A 6,646-nucleotide genomic window follows, 5' to 3' on the forward strand; every position below is an offset into this window, starting at 1 on the left:
TTAATTGTATCCAATTGAAACAATTGTAACCGTTAGGCTTAATAACATTCAATTCAAACTGGTTGTTCAAGTCTCGGATTCAATCGTTCTGCTTCAATTTATGGTTCGGTAAAGGTTTATGTTTCACCGAGTCTTAGCGAACTTCAGTTCAGTTTTATGTATATATGGAAAGTGATTGGAATAATTAACATTAAGGACTAGATAAGGAAACCATATCAAAAAAAATCTTTATATATCAGAAAACAAGGTAGTCTAATAAATTCTGATCTCATTTTCTAACTATAAATACCAAAGGAATTAAGAAAACATCTCAGTATCAGAAAAAATGAAAATGTTTCAATCTACAACCTTAATATTTCAGATCATCATCATTTTAATTTCTATTTCTCTGGCAACTTCTGAACCAAATATTCTTAACTTCCTCAAGTGCCTTCCTACTCATACAAACTCCACAAAATCCCCAATTCTAGAAACTGTTTATACACCAAGAAATTCCTCTTTTGAATCCAAATTACATGCCTATATAAGAAACCGAAGGTTTCTCACCTCCAAAATTCCAAAGACATAACTCATGTTCAAGCAACTGTTATCTGCGCCAAATCTAATGGTCTGCAGATCAGGATTCGAAGCGGTGGCCATGATTATGAAGGTCTTTCCTTTATATCTGATGTTCCATTTGTGATCCTTGACATGTTTAATCTACGCGAAATCTATGTCGATTCTCGTGGTATGAATGCACAGGTTCAATCAGGAGCAACATTGGGCGAGCTTTATTATGCGGTTTCTAGCAATATTAATAAGACTACCCCCGCGGCCTTTCCAGCTGGTGTGTGTCATACTCTTGGAACCGGAGGTCACTTTTCGGGCGGAGGGTATGGAAACCTGATGAGAAAATATGGTTTGTCTATTGATAATATTGTTGATGCTACTATTGTTGATGTTAATGGAAATATACTTGATAGAAAATCAATGGGCGAGGATCTGTTTTGGGCAATCAGAGGCGGAGGCGGGGCAAGTTTCTGAGTTGTTGTTGATTGGGTGATTAAATTGGTATATGTTCCTGAAAAGGTTACTGTTTTTAGTATTAGTAGAAGTCTCGAGCAAGGCGCGACCGATGTTGTTTAGCGGTGGCAACACGTTGCTACGAAACTTGACAATGATCTTTTCATAAGAGCAATGCCGAAAGTTGTGAATGGTAGCAAAGTAGGCGAAAGGAAGGTTGAGGTTTCATTCATTGGCATGTTTCTAGGGCAAACTGAGAGACTGTTGGAGATTACGAAGAAAAGCTTTCCCGAATTGGGTTTAAAGAGACAAGATTGCAAGGAAATGAGTTGGATTGAATCAACGCTTTTTTGGGAAGGAATTCCTCAAGGAACACCAATTGAAGTTTTGCTCGAAAGGCCGGAGGGAGCTAGTGTTTTTATGAAGATGAAGTCCGATTATGCAAAAAATGTGATTCCTAAGTCGGGTTTAGAATCTATATGGAAGTGGATGATTAAATATGATCTCACCTCGATGCAATGGAATCCTTATGGAGGAAGAATGAACGAGATTTCGGAGATTGATACCCCGTTTCCTCATAGGGCTGGGAACCTGTTTTTGGTCCAATATGTTAGTATATGGAATAACGAAGGCGACACGAGAAAAAGAATAGACTTGTTAAGGAAAATGTATGAAGCAATGACGCCATATGTGTCGAGAAATCCAAGGGAGACATTTCTCAACTATAGAGATAACGACATTGGAAGAAATCCTAGCAATTTCACGGATTTTAGGAAAGCTCAAATTTATGGGCAAAAGTATTTCAAAAACAATTTCCAGAGGTTGGCGAAGATTAAAGCTCGAGTTGATCCTGATAATTTCTTCAAGAACGAACAAAGCATTCCTCCGCTCTTTTCCTCTTAGATTCGGAAAATTTTGCTTCCAAACAAATGTTCAAAATATATACTATTGCATAATTAGCTAGTTTAATGATAAATAAATTATGAAACCAATTATTAAAATTGAATAAATTCTGCTTATTTTTTTACTGTTTCGTTGTATATTGGTGTATAATCTTGCATAAAAAGAACGAAAATTACTCTATATATCATATTTTGATCAATAATACACTTATTTGGACAGCATAAGAGAATTTATATGTATATTTTCGTTTTATTAAGTAGTTTACTTTTATTATATATATATATAGGGGAGGGATCAAGTGAGAACCTTCCTTTAGGTGAGAACCACCTAAAACTACGTAGTTTTGAGTGTAAAATTTAATAAAAATACGCTGATGCTGCTAGGGTTCTAACCTTGGCCTCCTCACTTACACTCCACATTGCTTACCACTGAGACAATTCCTTTTCTTGTGTATTTTGCCGCGTGCTGATTAATATACCAATGCCCTTGTAGCTTCTATTGTTTAATATTTGATGCATGCACTTATTAATATTGATTAAATTCGCATAATAATTATTAATAGAAAAAAACAAATGTGCATAATAATTGATTATTAATAGAAAAAAAACCAAGAACATGTTCTAATTTCTTATTTATTTAATTCCTCTATATTTTTGTAATTTATGTTTTAAATTGTTAAGGACGATGTTCTAAATATTGTTACATATGTTCTAAACTTTATAATTTGTGTTCTAAAAATTAAGATAATGTTTTAAAAAAATAGTAAATATATGGGCCATTTTTTTTTCAAAAAAAAAACTCACATTCTAAATAACATAACGTATGTTCTAAAAAACATAACATATATGTTCTAAAGTTTATAGTTTGTGTTCCAAAAATTAAGTATAATTTTCTAAAAAAAGCAGTAGATATCTGGATCATTTTTTCATTTGTTCTATAATATAATTTATAACTCATGTTCGAAAAAACATAACACGTGTTCTAAAAAATATGTCGTACGTTCTAACTTCATAGTTTGTATTTTAAAAGTTAAAATATATGTTATAACGTATGTTTTAAAAAATATATAGTTTGTGTTCTAAAAATTAAGTATAATGTTCTAAAAAATCAGTAGATATCTGGATCGTTTTTTCATTTGTTCTATAATATAATTTATAACTCATGTTCGAAAAAACATAACACATGTTCTAAAAAACATAACGTATGTTCTAAAAAATATGTCGTACGTTTTAAACTTCATAGTTCGTGTTTTAAAAGTTAAAATATATGTTCTAACGTATGTTTTAAAAAATATATTTTTTATATAACATAAATTACAAAAAAAAATATAAAGGAATTAAATAAATAAGAAATTGGAGCATGTTTTTGGATTTTTTTATTAATAATTCATTATTATGGACATTTTCTTTCTATTAATAATTCATTATTATGCAAATTTCTTTTTTTTTCTATTAATAATTTATTATTATACACATTTAATCAATATTAATAAGTGCATGCATCAAATAATAAACAATAGAAGCTACAAGGGCATTGGTATATTAAGCAGTGCGCAACATAATACACAAGAAAAGTAAATGGCTCACTGGTAAGGAGTGTGGAGTGTAGCTAAAGGGTCCAAGGTTCGAACCCTAGTAGCATTAGCATTTTATATTAATTTTTACATTCAAAACTACGTAGTTTTGAGTGGTTCTCACCTAAGGAGCGTTCTCACCTAAGAAAGGGTTCTCACAAGAGCCCTCTCCTATATATATATATATATATATATATATATATATATATAGGAAATGAGGTCCCGAAGATGCAAATACTTTCTCGGCGGCAATGACTCGAATGGCCTCACAATCGGGGACGTCAACAGATCTCCCTTCGGGATTTGTCAATGTGGTGGAGGATATGCAAAGCGTGTTTGACCGTTGCCCCCAATGTGGAGCACGACTAATATGTTTTCTCGGACTGTTCTTATCAATGTTATCAGAACCGGATCGGATATCAAACCGGATTTGTAGTTGGGTCACGGGTCTGTTGGTCGGATCGGATGATTCGGATTGGTCGAACCGGATAACGTAATAAATAATATATATATATATAATTTAAAATTATTTATATATATATATAATCTTGATAACCCGCGAAGCCCAAAACGGGTTATACTCATTTCGCAAGCCCAGCCCATATTAAAGCCCCATGGGCTAAGATTGGACGGGACCCGAATGAAGGAAGCGGGCGCAGCGAGTAAACCGCCCCTAATTCCTAAACGGAGCGACAAGACTCCCACTCAGAACCACGTTCGTTGCCATGAAAACCACGAAAGGGACATGGCCTAAAAAGGGGGAACCGCCCTCAGAACGTGGCCCACTAAGGAGTAACAGCCCTCGGCGGTTACCCAAAAATACCTATAAAAGGCCTTAAGAATAAGGGAGGAGGTACGTTCACATTTTTTTCCCACAGAGCTATTGCTAAATTATAGACTCATTCTTACAAAAACTGACTTGATCGTCGGAGAGTTTTCCCGGAGATCCTGTCTCCGGTTTTGTTTTGCAGGTAACTCCGGCAAAGAACATCAAAGCGGATCCAGCAAGTTATCATTGGTGCGGTGAACGTGGACCTTTTTTACCAACATTTGGTTAAAGGTACATGAAGAACATGTCAGAACCATCACGAACGACCGGCATTACCACTAGATCAACCAGTATGAACTCCAGGGGACCATGGACTGCGAATTCGCAACCTGCAAGTACACAGCCTGTGGTGCCTAGCTCATCGGGTCCTTCGGGACAATTGAGTCCGTTATTGGAGGTCCAAGTGCAAACTGAGATGGAAATGTCCAATAGTGATTTCGTACAGATGGCTGGACAAGTCTTGGCTTCGAACATGAGCCAGGCGGCTGGAGATCGAATGATTAACTTACTAACGGTCCTCGCCGAACACAATACCGCCGTGGCGGCTGCTCCTCAAGAACCTGTGGTTATCTCAACACAATCACCGACTATCCCTGTCATGTCGGCCCTCCCGCAGCCATCTCAGGCACCAAATCAAGTGGGCCAGAGTAGTCGCACAAACCCACACAGCCACCCGAGCAACTACTCGCACCCAGATCTCATTACGACGATACATCCGACCTGGCAGCCATCCCAACCGTTGCCAGGAGTGCAAGGCACTCTTCCGCCACAGCAAGTGGAACCTTTTCCTCCCAGACATTCGGAGTTGATGACTCCTGGGCGAGAGCACACATGGAACTTTGATCCTATAACGGGACAGCGGTTAGTCCCCCAACAGGCACACATCTCAACACCGATGGGCGGATGGATGCCACCCAGAATTCACCAGCAGCGGATGGAAGAAGTCCGGCGAATACCCGATATTGACTTAGAAGATCAATTACGAAGCATGATGGAGCGAATGGGGTACTCGCCTAGGCCGAGAGCAGAGATCCAGAGCGATTCACCTTTTGCCCCTTCGTTACGGGAATTCATTCCAGATCATAGAATCAAAGCGCCTGCCATACCAAAATACTATAGGGATCCAAATTCTGACCCTGAGGCTCATGTCAGGAACTACAGAGAGTTAATGGATGTTGCAGGGGCAAGCGAAAGCATAATTTGCAGGTTATTCTCGACAACTTTGGACGGTGCGGCATCTGATTGGTTTCGATCTTTACCGGCAGAATCTATTCACAATTGGCAACAATATAGTCGGGATTTCTGTGCGAAGTTCGTGGGCTGTAAAGCAGCAGATGTGACAGATAGGCAGCTGAAGGAGATCAAACAGAGGAACTATAATTCCCTAAGGGAATTTGTTGTCGCCTTTAACGATATCCTGGTGCGATTGCAGAACCCAGATATCATGAGTATTCGCAACATCATGGCGGATGGAACCACAGATTGGAGCATGCGGGAAGAAATCATCCGTAACAAACCACGCACTGTAGCCGAGCTCATGAAGATAGCAAAGGAATTCATGGAAGTGGATGATGTCAACAGGGAACATAGGGCCCAAACTCGGCGAGAAAGAGATGCCGCTAGAACCACTTCGGACAGTCGGCGTCAGACCCAGTCCAAAAGTAATTTTGTTCGAAGAGGCGATCGTCCCTTTCAAGGTGGAGGATATCACACGCCACTAAACACGACTCGCCAGGAGGTGTTACTTTGGATCGAAAAGAGCCCCCCTGAAGAAGGATGTGCGGTTCCCCGAGGTAAAAGGTCGAACCAGTTTGGGGCGACATCCTAACAAATATTGCAGGTTCCACAGGTTGAATGGCCATGACACAGATGATTGCTACGAACTGAAAAAGGAAATAGAAAAACTGATCGAGAGAGGCAAGCTGAGTCAATTTGTAAGAAAAGATACAGCTGATGAGAAAACAACGCTCCCGCATGAGGGAGAAACACGGCCAGAAAAGAAGCAGAAGAAAGGGGTGATAAACGTGATAGCAGGCGGAATCTACGAGCCTCCAATAAAAAGAACTCGCCGTGAACGGCGAAAGAGCAATACACATAGGGGGGATGCCCTCAATTACTCATTTGCGAGAATCACGGAGCCACATGCGGATGCCCTGGTGATCACGATGGCCGTTGAAGGATGGGACGTCAAACGGGTCCTTATCGACACAGGCAGTTCTTGCAATGTCATTACCCGGACAACATTCAACAAGTTGGGAATCAACGACGAGCGGGTGGAACACACCTTCATGGATGTAACTGGTTTTGGGGGTCAATCCTCCCAAACAAGTGGGCAGGTG

At 39.1% G+C, this 6,646-nt stretch overlaps 1 pseudogene; it reads left to right on the forward strand.

Annotated features, from left to right (window-relative positions):
- Nucleotides 1–325: 325 nt before the first annotated feature.
- LOC136208003 (berberine bridge enzyme-like 17) lies at nt 326–1,905 on the forward strand (annotated as a pseudogene).
- The last annotated feature ends 4,741 nt before the right edge of the window (nt 1,906–6,646 follow it).

This window comes from Euphorbia lathyris, chromosome 10 (assembly GCF_963576675.1).
Source record: "Euphorbia lathyris chromosome 10, ddEupLath1.1, whole genome shotgun sequence".
In the NCBI taxonomy this organism is placed as follows: Eukaryota; Viridiplantae; Streptophyta; class Magnoliopsida; order Malpighiales; family Euphorbiaceae; genus Euphorbia; species Euphorbia lathyris.